Genomic DNA, 17,652 nt, shown 5'->3' with positions numbered 1-17,652 from the left:
ATCCAGCCATGGATTAGGCAGCCCACGGTCACAGCGCCACTTGAAGTAGGACTTGAGGCTCCATTCCCTGCATTGGGAAGGATGCAGATAGAGGCCCTCCACACATGGATCTACAGGGAAGGGATAAGTAGGGCTCACATTCTCCCTTCAAGGCTCAAGTCTACCTGGTGGACACTACCTCCCATGGGTGATTTAATTAAAAGGAGCGCGCACACACACACACACACACACACACACACACATTTTTGGTAAGGGGGATGTACACTCTCCAGAAAAGAGGCAACAGAATTTCTCTGGTGCTAGGGCAGGGTCATATTCATCCATACTCCTCCTAAAGTACAAGAACACAACTGTAGTGCTGCTAGCAATCGTTATAATAACTAGCAAACATGTATTGAGTACTAACTCCGTGTCTAACACTTATGAAGCACCCTTCATGGATTATCTCATTTAATCTTTAAAATGACCGTATGAAAAGCATGCTATTATTTTCACATCACAGATAAAAGCACCCGAGCCTTAGAGGCTTTAAGCAGCTTGCTCACAATCACACAGCTAGTAAGTGGCAAAGCCAGGGTTCCAACCCAAATTATCTTTGTCCAGAGCCCATGCCCTTGGTCCATACACTATACTACCTCCCCACAGAGTAAGCTCTTGTTTGCTGAATTAATTAATGAACAATTAAATGAATAAGTGAATGAAATGGACTATGGATTGAGGACGTACTTCATGCCTTGCAGCAAGCTAAGGTACTGCTAAGTTTTCTCTCTTGCATATCCAGGTAGATGTTGCCCTCAGATCCTGAGATAAAGAACACAACAGGTTGAACATCTGTTCAACCTGGAAGGGAGGTATTAGGTTGAGTCCTGGCTGTGTGGAGGGCCACCTGGGAAGCTCCTCATAATGGTCTTCCTACATACCTCCCCTTCCTAAGTTTGCAATCCATGCAGGTGGAAAAGAAGGGAAATCATAATTCTCTAGCATTGCACATGTACCTGTCAACTGAGCGTGTCAGGATGTTCCTAATCAGACTAGGAGCTCTTAGAGAATAAGGACCATGCCTCCAATACTTGCAGGTCCTGACTCAATGTGACTGTTCTCAAATTTGGGCCACTGCTTGGGGGAGCTAAAGTCTCAAGAGCACGCCCATCAAACCTGCTTCCTGGTGACAGGGTACATATCTCTTGGCCAAGCAGGAAGAATTCTGCTGGCTTTCTATGAGACACCTTGACATACTGTCAAAGTTGGATTACGTGCTTTCAACTAGTTATTGGGCTTATTCCAGAAACAGCATCCTTCGAGACTCAGTACAAATCCCATCTTCTCCACGGAGCATTCTTTGAGCATCCTGGTTCAGGGCAATTTCTCCATCCTCCAGACAACCACCAAAACTCATGGTCTGGACCATAATTTGGCACTTGCCATTCCACATCTTTGTTCACTTTGTTCATCCCGTATCTTATACCAAGTGTAAGCTCTATGAAGGCAAAGACTATGTCGTCTATGTCTTTGAGTAGCATGATAAGATTTTTAGATATGTATTCATTTTTAAATATGTATTGTTGGCATATCGACAATATGCCAACCAAAAAGACAACTGAAACAAACAGACCAAAATCCCTTCCGCGGTGGGTGCACTCTCCCCCTTGCTGCCTTGTTCTCCCCACAACTCTCTTCCCTTGTTCCTGCAGACACAAATGAGAGGGGTTACACAGAGGACAGAGATCAGAGTAAAATTTTCTAGGGTAATCCCCAAAGAATGCCAAGCCCCAGTCAAGCATAATGGGTTGAAAAGAGCACAAATAGGAGCTAGATTACCATTTCCCTAGAGATTGGAGAAGGGCTGTCCCAGCTAGGGAATGCAAACTGAAAAGGAGAAAGTTGTGGGTGTCTAGAGAAGACCCCTGGGCCCTATCCCAGTGGTGAACCTGGAGCCAACTCATTCCAGCAGCCAAATGTTAAATTTTCAGGAATTTTGTGAACTGGTTGGGATTAGCAGCTTGAAATTGGCCAGGGTGGGGGTTTTCACACCCCTGAAAACAGTAAATGCTACAAACTGGGTGCTCTCTGCACCCCTCCCCCGACATCAGAGCCAGTTGTTAGACATTTACCAGCACAGCTGAGCCTGGAACCTCACAGAGTTGCTCCCCCACCCTTCAAAGCAGTTGAGTGCAAGAGGTAGCAGAGCCAGAAGGGAGGGCCTGAGATAGCACCAGAGAGGCTCAGAGAGCAACAGAAGAGAGTGCAAAGGGGTCACAGTCAGGACAAAAAGGAAACAGAGTCATGGGCTGATAACTAGAGACCTTGGTGGGACCACAGGCATCTCATAAAATGACTAATTATTTTAATCATTATTAGAAATAACTAACAAAAAAGTGGACCATAATGATAGTACGGCATGAACTAAGGGTTACGATTAATCCAATCTGCACACCTGAGACCCAGAAGAAGAAAGAAAGAAAGAAGAAGAAGAAAAAGAAGCAGGCGGATAAAGACATACCATGTCCTGGAGGCAGGAATGGTGGGATCACAGACCTCTCAGTGGAAGCCAAGGAGGGCAGAGAAAGTTAGTGACAAAATGCCATGATTTCAGCCAGATGTTGCCCTGGAAGCAAGGGGAAGGCAGAGACTCCTAAACTCCCAACCGTGATCCCAAAGCAATCAAGAAAAACACAAAAATGAATGAGTTTACCCCGAAGTAACTAAGATTTTTCTACATACATTAGTCTGCTTGCGCTGCCATGACAAAACATCACAGACTGGGTGGCTTAAAAAACAGATATTTATTACTCACAGTTCCGGAGGCTGGAAGTCCCAGATCAAAGTCCATCAGGGTTCAGTTTCTGATAAGGGCTGTCTTCCTGACTTGTGGGTGGCCACTTGGTCCTCACATAACCTCTTCTTTGTGCTCATGTGGGGAGAGAGTAGTCTCTCTCTTTCTCTTCTTATAAGACCACCAATCCTATTGGATCAGGGCCCCAACCTTATGACCCCACTTAACCTTAATTACCTCCTAAATGTTCTGTCTCCAAATGCAGTCACAGTGGGTGAGGGTAGCATTTCAACATATGAACTCGGGGTGACACAGTTCAGTCCATGGCACTATCACTAGGTAGAAAGAGGACCTCCAATATGGACTGAGTTGATGACGCTCTGTTGGTGCAGTTGTGGCCAACAGGTGCTCTCTCCAGGGCTGGCTGAATTGACACAACCCTGCGCAGGGGAGTTTGGAAATGTCTATAAATCTTACAAGAGCATTTTCCCTCTATTCCAGTGATTCCACTTCTAGGAAATTCTCCTCTTGACCTACCTGTTCGAATTGACATATGCATATAGTCACTCACTGCAGTTTCGTTTATAATGAAGAAAAATAGGAAACAGCTAACATCAACAAGAGACCATTTAAATCAGTAATGGAATATTCTATAGCTATGAAATAATAATGATATGGAAAGGTAATGAAGAAAGCAAGGTGCAAGCAATATGCTACATTTTTATGTAAAAAGGGAGGAATAAGAATATTTACATTTGGGGAATTCCCTAGTGGTCCAGTGGTTAGAACTCAGTGCTTTCACTGCCAGGGGCCCAGGTTCAATCCCTGGTCGGGAACTAAGATCCCACAAGCCACAGCATGGTCAAAAAAAAAAAAAAAACCAGAATATTCACATTTGGTTCTGCTTTTAAAAGATTCACAAACAACTAGTAAAATAGAAAAAAAGACATATTAAGTTATAGCTTTTTTATATTTTTTGCTTATATGTAATATGATCATGTGATCTATTGAAAAATAAGAAAAAAATAAAGTTGCATTTCTGCATACCTGAGTTTGAGGCTTGTAAAAAATTACTACCTGCTCTACCTGTATCCTCCACATCGTGATGCTCAAGTGTTTTCTGATTGACTAATTCTGATCTACTGAGTCATGAATATAGCATTCTTCAATCAAATAAGAATGCGATGAGAATCTAGGCTATGCCTGACCCTGCCTGAGAAGCTGGTGAGCACATGACTTTAGGGAGGTCCCCATCCCTCTTGTGGCTTCAACTCTTACATTAGAAAGAAAGGAATTAGCTCAGTTCAGTAAATACATATCGGGAGGTGGCTCCCATCCTGGAGACTCAAAGCTGTGTGAGATCCAGAACCTGCCCTCAGGAGCCTTTCAGACTGGTTGAACGAGACGGCCAAGACAAGGACAAGAGCAACGGAATGTGTCAGAGATCATGGCAGAGACATCTCCAGGGAGCTCTTGGGCCTGGAAAAAGGTTGTCCCTCTCTGGTGTGGTCAGGGAATACTTCCTGCAGGAGAAGGGTGATGGGGCAAGGTGTCCCAGACAAACAGAGGAGCGGGGGAACAGCACGGATTACTAACGCGGCAGCGTGGGTCCGGGAGGAGTGGCAGATGCAGCTATACCTGTGTCCTTCTGGAGGCCCAGCCCACCGATTCTCCAGGAGGCTGTGGCCCTCTGTGGGAGCGTATGGAAGGAATCCTCACCCTCGGTGACCAAGGCACAGGCCAAGTCAGAGGTGGTGAAAGCAAAAACAGAACTCTACCAGGACCAGGGCCAAGGGAAAGGTCCCCTTGCACCCGGTGGCAACCTAGACCAGGTAGGCAGGAACCTCTCCCTCCAAGTCCAGCTCTGCCAAGCTCCCTGGGAGCTGCCGGCCCTGCGGCAGAGGAGTTAGGGAGATGGTCCCTGGCACCTGCAGGCTCCCACCCACAGAATCTCCAATCCTTGTCGCCCCAGGGAAATGTGCGCCCCCAGATCTCTTCCGCTATCCGCATCCACAGGGTCAGCACAGCTTCTAGCTGCGGGCATATGCCCAGCTGCTCAGCAGCCTTGCAGGACCAGACCCCGGGCTTCTGTTACATGGCCTCATTCTCATCTCATTTGATTCCCACAAAAATCTGCGAGGTTGTCGTTCTGTATTCATTGTACAGATGAGACACTGAAGCTCAAAGGGGTTAATTGACCCACGGTCTCAGGGATACTTAGTGGCAGAGCCGGGATTCAATTCCAGGTCCCTTATTTCCAAGCCGGGGAACTAAGCCTAGAAGGGAAAGTCTGTTCCTTTGCTTGACCAACAGGTTGGCCATTCAAGCTTTGTTCCAACCACCTGGGGCGAGATCCTCCCACGCCCCACTCATTCCCCCAATCCAAGGCCAGCCCCGCCCCCTCCCGAGTGCTTGCTGGATCAGATCAGTAAAAGCAACGTCCCTCACAAGATTGCCCCACTTGGCTCCAGCAATTAATTAAGAGCCGTCTGAGAGCCTCCAAAGGGCCTGCAAGCTCCAGCAAGATACGGCACACATAGTTGAATCCAAAATATTTGCTGTGTTTTTCCCCTTGCTGGGGAACCAGTCCTTACCTGTTACCTGAACCTGATTAAAATTTAAGCCGCTCATTCTCAGTGCCAACCGTGAACCAGCCTGTCGGTCATATGGAAGATGAGGAGAGGGCTGGAAACTTGACAAGGATAATAAGTGATCAATCAGTAAGTCGTTCTTTCCTGGCTATACCATGAAGCACCCGGGACCTGCACCAAATGCGGCTCGTTCTCGTCATCAGTGCTGTCTGCACACACGAGACCTTGAGGCTCAGCCCCAGCAAGGCAGGAACGCATAGGTCCAGCCCAGAGAGGTCTACGGGCAGAAGCCACATGACGGAATCTGATATCTCTTGAGTTTAAGAAAGCTACTCATGAACAACTAGATTTAGATGATAAAAAAGACTAGATAAAGCACTCTACAGCTTGCCATATTGTTTCATCATGTTTAAGCTTACAGCAAACTGGGGGTTATTACTGGTTTTACAGAAGAGATTCACAGAGGCTGCTACTTTTCCATCATCGCTTAGCTAATAAATCACCAATCTGAGACTTGACCTTAGACTTTCAAATTTGGACTCAGTCAAAAGTTTAGCTGGTAAGTACAAGTTTTTTCCATAAGGGAACAAATTATTTTGAACATTTTTTCAAGGAGAATTAGTTGGACAAGTATATATTACTGCAGATTCCAAATTCGCAGGATCCAAATTAATGACGTTACTGTGGTATCAGTGACTGGTACATGAGAAATTCTAGTTCTTTAAAAGCTCCTGGTCCCTACAAATTTTTACTGAGAGAACTTTCCAACTTTCCAGTTGCTCAGGGTTACGAGGTTCCTGTTTATTTATACAAGCAAAGTAGAATTTTACAGCTAGATTTCTTTTGAGGGACTTCCCTGGTGGCACAGTGGTTAAGAATCTGCCTGCCAATGCAGGGGACACAGGTTGGAGCCCTGTTCCAGGAAGATCCCACATGCCGCGGGGCAACTAAGCCCATGTACCACAACTACTGAGCCCGTGCACCACAACTACTGAAGCCCGTGCACCTAGAGCCCATGCTCTGCAACAAGAGAAGCCACCGCAATGAGCAGCCCGTGCACCGCAACGAAGAGTAGCCCCCACTCGCCGCAACTAGAGAAAGCCCGCGCACAGCAAGGAAGACCCAATGCAGCCAAAAATAAATAAATAAAATAAATAAATTTTTAAAAAATCTATTAGATTTCTTTTGACAATTACTTTAGAAGGAAAAACAACCCCTGGACTCAATTATTTCCCCTTGATCCCCTGTGGGCAGAGAGGATAACACCAACAGAGATTCCATTCCCACATTGGGCTGTTCATTCATTCCACAGACGTCTGAGTGTCCGAAGCATTGCTCTCCCATGGATGACTTTCATCTTCTTATCTCCCACAACCCTATGAAGCAGAGAAGTGAGGAGACAGGTGGGGCCCCTGTCACTGAGGAGGATAAGGCAGCAACTGAGGGGGGATGAGGCTGACCCGCCTGGAAGTTGTCAATCCACCTTGAACCTCTCCGAGACTTTGACCTCTGTGAGTGCTGCCAATCTACAGGTTTCCAGCAGCACCAAGCCCCGTGCTAAGGATTGAGAACTGAAGACCATCGAGGTCGGATGCTGATGTGGGTGCGGCAGTTGTTGGAACCGCTTCCCAAGGCATCTTAGTTTTATTGCAAATGTTATTACAGGCTTAATTAATGCTTGGTACACCATGTAAGGCCTTTGCCATGGAGTCTTTTTTTTAAATTGAAGTATAGTTAATTTACAATGTTGTGTTAGTTTCAAGTGTATAGCAAAGTGATTCAAATATATATACTCTTTTTCAGATCCTTTTCCCTTATAGGTTATTACAAGATATTGGGTATTCTCGGGACTTCCCTGGTGGCGCGGTGGTTGAGAGTCTGTCTGCCAATGCAGGGGACACGGGTTCGAGCCCTGGCCCGGGAAGATCCCACATGCCGCAGAGCAACTAAGCCCGTGCGCCACAACTACTGAGCCTGCGCTCCAGAGCCCACGAGCCACAACTACTGAGCCCGCGAGCCACAACTACTGAAGCCCATGTGCCTAGAACCCATGCTCCACAACAAAGACAAGCCACCACAATGAGAAGCCCACGCACTGCAACGAAGAGTGGCCCCACTTGCCGCAACTAGAGAAAGCCCACGCACAGCAACAAAGACCCAACGCAGGCAAAAAAAAAAAAAGATATTGAGTATTCTCTCCAGTGCTATACAGTAGGTTGTTTATTTTATATATAGTAGTGTGTATCTGTTAATCCCAAACTCCTAATTTATCTCCCCGCCCCCCACCCTCCCACTATCCCCTTTGTAACCATAAGATTTTTTTCCATGTCTGTGAGTCTATTTCTGTTTTGTAAATAAATTCATTTGTATCACTTTTTTAGATTCCATATATAAGTGTTATCATATGATATTTGTCTTTCTCTGTCTGACTTACTTCACTTAATATGATTATTTCTAGGTCCATCCATGCTGTTGCAAAAGGCATTATTCCATTCTTTTTTATGCCGTGGAGTCTAGAATCACCCCACACCTTTCACTTTCCCCACCTCTGCATCTACCCATGCAGCCAGTCTACAGAAGGCAGGCCTGCCCGATGCCCCCGGAGGGTCTGGAGATCTGCTCCTTAGGTCCCGTGAAAGCATTAGTTCTTAATCTTGGCTGCACCAGAATCACTTGGGGAGCTGCACAAAATACCGATACCTACTGGCACTTCCAAAGATTCCAATTTACATGTGGCCTGACCATCAGGATTTCTAGAAGATTCCAGGCGGTGCCAACTTGCAGCTAGAGTCTAAGCCTTCTCTGAGTCAAAGATTTGTGATTCTGGAGGTTTCAGCTCCACATAAAGGGAACAATTAAGGCTTTTATCAATGTGAGAAGGAAGCAAATATGGTTAAATGACCGAGGTCTCTATACTTCCAGCTCTCCAGATGATCAACTTTCACAGCTCTCTGGAGCTTAGGCCACTTCAAATATCCTGTGTAATGTGGGTTTTGAGGTGATGCACACACACAAACACACTCCCAACTAATTGTAAAATAATGAATACTCAACTGAGTTCAAAGAACAGCTATTAAAAATAATAATAGTAACGGTCAACTTGTCGCTCTGCAGGACAGATTATCAGGGTTGATATTTTCAAACACACCTACAATACAGAGGCGGTCTGAAAATGAGGTATTCATTGAGGGATTTATGTCTATATTTGGTTCCTAAAGGCTGCTGTAACAAATTATCACAGACTTAGAGCCTTAAAAACAACACAAATTTATTCTCTTATAGTGCTGGTGGTCAGAAGTCTGAAATGGGTGTCACTGGCCTCAAATCAAGGTATCAGCAGGGCTGCGTTCCTTTCTGGAGGTTTTAGGGGAGAATCCATTTTCTTGCCTTTTTCAGCTCCTGGAGGCTGCCAGCATTCCATGGCTCATGGCCCCTTCCTCCAGCCTAAATCTAGTGATGGCAGATAGAGTCTTTCTCGATATGCTCCTGACTCTTCTGCATCCCCGTTCAAGGACCCTGTGATTACACCAGGTCCCTCATATAATCCAGGGTAATCACTTTAACAACAGCTGATTAGCAACCTTGGTTCCATCTGTAACCTTAATTCCCCCTTAATGTGTAACATAGCTTAGTCATGGATTCTGAAGATTAGAACCTGGACATCTTTAAGGGGCCATTAGGCCCACCTAATGTCCAAATTAATTGATGACAGATTATCCTAAAGGCATAAATGGTACTTGAAAATCTGTCTTCACTGAGGAAGGAAATAAAAAAGCTTACTACCAGAATGGGACCCATGTGACATCCAAGTCAATCAGGAGTAGAGATGGTCACTCTGATGTCTGACCTCTAGCTTAATGCCTCCGGTCATGGTGAAAGCAGCAGGTGAAATCTTCAACAGTGCTGCAGATGTGAAAAAGCAACATGATTTATTTATCTTTTAGGGACCACTCTCAAGACCCCAGGTTGAAACTGTTTCTTCTGGATCCAGCCTTTGTGCCTGCCTGTGTATGTAGGTACACTACCACATGAGCATCTTTCTCGATTGGTCTCTGATGGTCTCTGCCTACGTGCATCTATGTGCTTTATACAGAGTATCTGTCTCTATTTTCCTCTCTGTCAATCATCTCTCTCTCTCTCTCTCTCTCTCTCTTCCTTCATTCTCCTTCTCTGCCTCATTCTTTTTTGCCTCTCTCCATCTTTCTTATTTCCATCTATCCTCACTCCCCTTCTCTTTTTGCCTCCTTCTCTTAACTAACTTCAATATTAAGCCAACATATGTATTTTATTATTTTTGTTTTTGTCAAATGGAGTTTTCTGTTCCACATTGTTTACCAAAAAAGTAGATAACATTACATGTATCACCCTCTCAACATTAAACTCATTATTAAGTTGTTTTCTATTATGTAGCCCACAACGGATTTTTTTTTTTTTTCTCCTTGCAGCTCAAGGACCCTCCTTAGGACAAACACATTATAAGTCAAGAGAGTGCATTTGGAACTGAAGCACAGAGGGTTAATTTCACCTTGTCCTCCAAAATCCTATTGTCAGTGCCACAAACAGGCCAGTTTAGGAGGTTGGAGGAAAGGCCTTCCAGTGGGCCTATGCATCTTATTCTGTATTCTTAACCTCTCTTTGCTTTTCAGAGCCAGCTGTGTCTGAGGCAGGTGTGCATTGGTCCCTCGTGTGGATGCTCAGGGCCACACCTTGACAGCACTCAGGGATTTGAAAGCCTCCAGAACCTTCCATGGTCTTGACATCTGCCTCCTCCTGCTCCAAGGATGGGCAGGACCACAGCTCTAGGGAATCTGAGGGGAAGATTCCCCATCAGCTGCAAGGCGATGCCTCACACTGAAGAGGCTGGGACTTGAACCAGGCCCTGGGGGCACCTGCACCCTGAAGCCACAGAGAATGAGCCCTCTGTCCTCAGTGGCTCAGCTGGGTCGGGAAACAGCTGTTGATTCTGTTAGGTCACTCTAGCTCCTTATGCATCAGAAACACCTGTCCAAAGCCCTCTCCTTTTTGAGTTAAATATTTATTTACATTTTTTTCTTTTGATGTAAGATGTACATACAAGGAAATGTACAATCCTTAAATGTACATTTGTGATCTTAAGTATCTGTGCATGCACCCATGTAACCTAACCCCTTATCGAGGTATGGAACATTACCGAAACCCCGTAAGTTTCCCTCATTTCCCTTCTCAGTCAATCCTTGCCCCTGGAACATTTCTCTTATTTATTTTAGATAAATAATTCTATTGAATATCTAGTATGAAGCTTGGGATTTATTTATACTTTAAAAATATGCAATAACATTTAGTACATATACCAAATGCAAACTCTTAATTCTTTGTCAAATGGGAGCTTGATCAAATGGGGATCAATGGGGAGTTTTTAAATTGTTCTTTTTATTGTGGCAAAATACAGATAACATAAAGTTGACCATCTTCACCACTTGCAGGTGTACAGCTCAGTGGTATTAAGTGCATGAATAATGCTGGGCAACCATCACCACCACCCATCTCCATGATTCTTTTCATCTTGTAGAGCTGAAACTCTGTACACTTTTGTCTCTTTTTGTCCAGGATGGGAACCCTGAATCACAGTTCTCACTCCTTTGTCTTCACCTAGTCTGGTTCTCTGTTCTTTTCTGCAGGGAGACAATTTCTGGTAAGATTAGTAGAATTTTTTTTCTTTTTTCTTTTTCTTTTATCACCCTTTTATCTTTCCATTTTCTCCTCTTCTTATTTTTCTGTTCTCATCTCTTTCTCTCCCTGTTTTCATTTTTCTTCCTTTTTTCTCTTGCTTTTCCCCTTTCATCGTCTGTCTTCCTCTCTTCATTTCTGTGTCTTCCTTCTCACCTCTTTCCCTTTTTCTTGTCCCTTTCTCCATCCATCCCTCTTCCTTTCTTCTCCTCCCCTATTCTCTTGTCTCCTCTCTCTCTTTGTCCTCGCTTTCCTGCTAAGAATCCCTTAAGATTTTCCAAACAACAGATGGGACCCACGTACGCTGGGATGAACCAAGATGAAGGCAGAGCTGAGGTGGCTGGGTGGCCGGAGGAGGCGGGGAGAACGAGGTGTCGCCCACAAGTGGTTATGGAAGGAGGTGGCGCCCTGCTCAGCCCGGGAGACAGTGGAGGGCGGCTGGGGACACCGTTCTGTGCGCCAAGGCTTGCCATTGAGTTGGGGAGATAAGACACGCCCACACGGAAACGTGGTGAGACAGGGGAGTACAAGAGGTGCTCGATCCAAGGACAGGCAGAATTCCAGAAGTTGGTAGGTCGGTGGTTTAGAGCATGTATGTGATGTAATGCATCTTCCTGTAAAACGATATTCTGAGTAGAGGTTGTTTGGCTAGCTCATGAAAACCTACGTACCCCTATGTCTTCAAGCACAGCACTCAAAACGTTTTCTCAGGTTCACCTGCCGATGTAGTGCTGTTTACCTCTGCAGGAAAATTGGTTTCTGGCTCCAACTTGTTACCAAAACATTCTGATTTCCTCACCAACACCATGGGCAGCCTGAGGGTAGGGGCTCTGGGGAAGGAGGGGTTGGGTATTCTCGGCCACCAGTAACTTGCTGAAGGGATAAGTGTCCTGCTCCTGGCCAAGCATTTCTCGATGGTTTGAACTGGGAAACCAATCTGTTTGTGGTGGGTTGTTCATAAAGTAAGCGTCATGAAAGAAGAGCCCATCCTCCTGATCTAGGTGCCAGGTGTGTGGGCATCTTGGTCCGGGTCACTTCAGAAGGAGACAGGGGTTGAGCTGGGCCCACAGCACCAACAGGATGAAGAAGAGAATGGGACACACTGGGACAGGCAGAAAAGAGCCTCGAGCATCGGGAACCGCTGAGAGTGGGCCGGTTTGGGGAAATAAAACCAAGAGTTCCTACGTGGAGTCCTGAAAAAAAAGCTGAAGGGATGATGGGGGCGGGTGGCAGGAGTGGGGAGCCTGGGGCTGGCAGGTTGGCAAAACCTTGAAAACAAGGCTAAAAATCTTGAACTTTCCCTCTGAGTCAAACTGTGGGGACAACCTATTAAGGGGTCATGAAATAAAGGCATTGGGGCACCAGCAGCATTAATTTTAATGAAGTGGAATCAAATAAAATGAATGGAATAGAATAAAGTAAAATGGAATGGAATAGAAGATGCCACGGAGGACATCACATAGGAAATTCACATTTCATGAATCTTGTCTTGAGTTTTTCACCTGTGCGTGTGTATACACATATATGTATGCCTACAAACATGTATATATGTGCTCACTTACATAGCTAGGGAGGCACAGTCTAAAATGCATTTCTTTACTGTGGGCTTTTGCGTACTGACATGTTGACATGAATGGTTTTAGATGAATCTAGAAGTGATTTGGGGGACTGGTTTTGGGGAGAGCATCTGGCAGGCAGTGGCAGAGAAGGGAGGCACTCAAGAGTCATTGAGGGGCCGGTGGGGAAGCCTGAGATTAGAGTGATGACAGCAGGGATGGGATGAGTGGCCACCAGCCCCACTGAGAGGAAGGGGACCTGCCACACAGGGTCTAGAAAATTGGCGACGGGGATTGCACAACTGCAAGGGATTCAGTGGCCTGTGCCCAGGGCAGAGCTGGGGTTGTCCAATGCCCAGCCCAGGCACCACCCCCCAGACTGCTGCAGTTCCCAAGACAAGGAAGTTTGTGTGTGTGTGTGTGTGTGTGTCCAAAAAACTTTGTCCAAATCCCACTGTTCTGTATTCCATCTTAATTTCTTTTTTGGATTTTTGAACTTTTAGTTTTAAAAATACTTAAATTTTAAATACCACATTTTAATAAATCACTGTATAATAATTTCCACTTTATATCACTGTGCACAGGTAAGTATCAATATGACACGTGTGGTAGGTATGATTGTTATTCAGAAAAATTGCGGATTAAATGACCTACTTTTCTGTGTTGTACATAAAGTACTTGGAATGAACAGAGTAGAGTTGGCTGCCACTATTATTTCAGGAATCACTTCTCAAAAGTGGGAATATAGGTGTCTCGGGCATGAGAGGAGGATGACAAAGAATTAAATACACCTATTTCTCCAACGACGATTTAGCCCTGCACTTACAAGACTGAGCTAGACAGCCCTGAACCCAAGCCGTGGGCAGGAGACAGCATGCAGCGCAGTCTGGCAGGAGCCAAGGGTATCAGTGGGGGTGGGGGTGGGAGATACAGGGTCATGGACTGAACTGAGGACTGACGGATGACCACCAAGGGGGTCTCAGCTGCTTACTGCCCAATGGCATCAGAAATCTTGGTCACACTGTGTCTCTTCCAATCATGGGCACACAACCCCCCTTCAAACAGAATCAGCCACATCATGGAATGAAATCATCACTCCAAAAATGATTGTAAAGGAAGACTCCACAATTCCCATCAGTAACCTTGACAATTAGTGGTCCAGTTGAAAATTCATGAGATGGTAGACTGTCGTGATCTGGTGTGCAATGGCATACATATGAATCCCACCCCAATAATTATTCACCGTATGCTTTTAGGCAAGTTCTTTAACCTTTCTGTGTCTTAGTTTCTTCTTCTATAAACTATAAGGATTGATGACATTATATATAAAACCCTGAGAGTAGTGCCTGGTCCATAATAAGGTTTCGGTACTTGTTTGCATTCAGCCCCATTTTATCTAAAAGCATGTATGTCTTGGCAACATGTATGACCAAGTGTTAAAGTAATAATAACAATAATAATAATAATAATATACAAAGAACTCTTAAAATAAGAGTTACAGTAACTCTTGTATCTTATTGTAACTTATAGTAACAATGAGAGATACAGTTACTCCAATACAAAGGAAGGGTAGAAATCTTCTTGAACAAGCAATTCAAAAAAGAAGAAGTCCAAATGGTCAATGCACATGCACCAAAAATAATCAACCTCACCTCTAATAATAAAAATACAAATTAAACCAGAATGTCTGAAATTAAAAGGACAAATATACTGTGTGTTGGCAAGGATGTGGAGCAACTGGAACTCTCATGCATGTCTGGTGGGAAGTTAAATTGATACAACCACTTAGAAAAATATCTTTGGAAGGATCTACTAAAACTAAATATATGAATGCTATCTGACTCAGCACTTCACTCCTGGGCATATACTCCATGGATGTGAGTGCTTAGGTCCAAAAGACGTTACAAGAACGTTCATAGCAGCTTTACTCATTGCAGCTCAAGACTGAAAACAACCAAAATATCCTTCCACAGAGGAATGGATAAGTAAAGTGCAGTTTATTCATACAATGGAATAGGCTCAGCAGTGAGAGTAAGCAAACTACAGGTGCACATATCGACATGGGTGAATCTCACGGACAGAGTAGTTACTGTATGTTTCAATTTATATGAGGGTCACAAACAGAAAAACTGTTCTAAAGCGGAAAAGGGCAGAATAGTGGTTATCTTCCAGTGGGGGAAATTAGCTGAGAGGGGGCACAGAGGGCCTCCTGGAGGGGTGGAAATGTTCCATACCCTGATCTTGACAGTGGTTACGTGGGCATTTCTATACATAAAAATTCATCCAGTTGCCCACTTAAGATGTGTGTGTTAGGTTATACCTCAATAAAAAGTATTTATAAAATATTAAAAAATTAAGACACAATGAAATGTCATTGTCTCCTGTGAAATAGGAAACTATTTTGCAAATGAATAATACTCAGTGTTACTATCTTATTTAGTACAGTGGGGAGGACTTGGTACAACATTTCAGAAGAGCATTTTATCCTACTTAACAAAAAACCTTAGGGACTTCCCTGGTGGTCCAGTGGTTAAGAATCTGCCTTCCAATGCAGGGAACACGGGTTCAATCCCTGGTCGGGGAACTAAGATCCCACCTGCCGCAGGACAACTAAGCCTGCGTGCCGCAACTACTGAGCCCGCAAGCCACAACAAAAGACCATGTGTGCCGCAACTAAGACCCAACACAGCCAAATAAATAAATAAATAATTTAAAAAATAAAAATAAAATAGGGTCACACACGTTTAAAAAAAAAGGCAAACCTTAAAAAATATCCATCTCTTAACCCAGCATTTGTACTTGTAGAAATTTATCCTGAGGAAATAATCAGACAGATGTACAAAGATGCTTCTTCAAGGATGTTTATTTCATTGCTTATAACTGCAAAGAATTTGAAGCACCTTAATGTCCAAAAATGGAGGACTGAGTAAATAAATTTAGCTACATGTATGTGATAGGACCCATTAAGCACCCATTTTAAATGATGGAAGAGACTATTTAATGGAATGGGAAATGCAGCAAATGAAGAGAAAGATCACAAAACAATGTGCTCATTATATTTATATACATTATAATACGTATACATTTTTATTACCTACGTGATATATGATATGTATATGATATCCACCAAAGGAGACAATTGTTCTCTCTGAGTGGTGGGATCATGAGCAATGTTAATTTTCTTCTTGGTACTTCTCTCTGTTTTATAAACTTTCTATGAACAGAAAGCCTGATAACCCTTAACGAAAATATGCTATCTTGTAGGAAATATGTAGAGAGTTAAACGAAGAAAATTCTAGAGATTAGTGCTCTTTCCTGCTGAGTTTAGCATTCGGTAAGAAAAAAATGATGGCCCCTCTGCTAGGGTTACAGAAGGTCATGCATGAAAATATATGCTATGAAATACACAACCTGGAGAAACTACTGGTTCCCTAAAATCACACACACACACCTACACACACACACACACGCACACACTTACCCTCTAGCCACACCCCATTGATCTAAGCAGATCCAGCTCCGAGGAGTTGGAGGTTGGACCAGCGACCCCGCACACCAGGAGCTGAGGCGGCCAAGTCAAGGTCGTCCCTCTGATCTCTCCGGACAGCTGCGCAAGGAAGGGACAATTTCGCCCGCCAACACCCTCTCTGAGCCATGACACCCGGGTCTCCCTCCAGTACATCCTCAGTTTTATTTACGCTTTGATTAAACCGATAAGCCAGAATCCACGTCTGTGGTTTGTAACAAAAAGGACCTCACCGACCACAAAGCCGTGTTAATGAATCCGGCCCCTCTCCTCGCCTCTCCCCTCCCCCGCCCCCCGTCGCCTCTCCCCTCCCCGCCCCCACCCCCACCCCCACCCCCACCCCCACCGCACATCCGCGCCCTCAGCACGCATGCGTAAGACCGACGTAGGCGGCCCTGTGCTGGGCGCTTCGTGCCCTTTCCAGGGAAGCAGGTCAAGGTCTTGCCCTTGAGGCTGCAGTAATCCAGCCAAGAGAGTTGTTCAGGCTCCCGCAAAATTAAGTGAAGCAGAGCTGGGTTAGGCTGTGGGCTGCGGTCAAAGGACCCCCGCGCTGGGGAAGGAAACACGCTCGCCTCGCGCGGGAAGAGAACTCGCCCTGGAGCCGGGGCTTCTTTCCCCTCCAGCCCTTGGCAGTGAGACTGGACTGTTTAGGTTTTTCAGTGGTTTCTCTTGCCCTTCGGTCTAGATGCAAAGGAGAACGATTCACAACATCTACAAGAATTACTTCACTAAGAGCAGCAGAGAGTGTCAAACGTCCCGCTTTATAAGGGATTAATTTTAAATTCTGTTCCCACGAAGGCTCCCATCTTAGCTGAGGTCACAGTTTGGGAATGGTGGCCTTTAGGATTTCGCCTTTCTGACCACATCAGCGGTCCCATCTAATCGGAAAGAGGAAGCGGGGCAGCAGGGCTTTCAAGGAAGAGGCTCTGCTCCCGGGTCCCTATCTCCCGCCAGCATCTCTCTTTCTTCTGCGGCTCTGGGCTCCTCCTGGCTACTCCTCCCAGCACATCCTCAACTAAACAGAACCTTGCAGAGACTCCCAGGAGGTCATGTCGGCTGTGAAAGTGCTTTGGAGACTAAGCCTCAGCCCCACATTCGAGGGTTTCCATTATTACCACCACTCCCCGCTTCCACTGGACGATGGACCTGAGCAGAGCTGGCCCCGTGCCTGGAGGCGTTGCTCAGTTATGTGGCCAATACCCTCCGACCCCGAGCAGAGCTCCCGTGTCAGCTGGTCTCAGCCCAGCAAAGAGTCGTTCATGAGCCAGCACCCCTTGCAGCTTCTCAGCCACTACTGGGGACCTGTGACTTGGGCAGAGTGACAGGGACACACGCCGAGTGTGACTGAGCCCTTTGCTGCGATCTGTGGGCAGCTTGATGTGGCTTGAGCTCAGGACAGTGTTTGCAAGTGGCTTCACGGAGGAGACACTTCCTTGACCCACAGGGGTGGGGGGTGGTTATCCGTGTCACCGGAGAAGGTCACCAGAGTGAACCTGATAA

The 17,652-nt window shown here is 45.3% G+C and overlaps 1 long non-coding RNA gene across 1 annotated transcript in view; it reads right to left on the bottom strand.

The window, feature by feature from the left end:
- Positions 1–14,977, bottom strand: part of LOC309659299 — a 35,681-nt gene extending 20,704 nt beyond the window's left edge. The window contains exon 1 of the long non-coding RNA XR_014262725.1: positions 9,145–14,977. This is a non-coding gene — a long non-coding RNA (uncharacterized lncRNA). The remainder of the gene's footprint in view (positions 1–9,144) is intronic.
- Between the last annotated feature and the right edge of the window lie 2,675 nt (positions 14,978–17,652).

This window comes from Balaenoptera physalus (assembly GCF_965194825.1).
Source record: "Balaenoptera physalus genome assembly, chromosome: 4".
NCBI classification, from domain to species: domain Eukaryota; kingdom Metazoa; phylum Chordata; class Mammalia; order Artiodactyla; family Balaenopteridae; genus Balaenoptera; species Balaenoptera physalus.
This window is presented reverse-complemented; position numbering and strand designations above follow the sequence as displayed.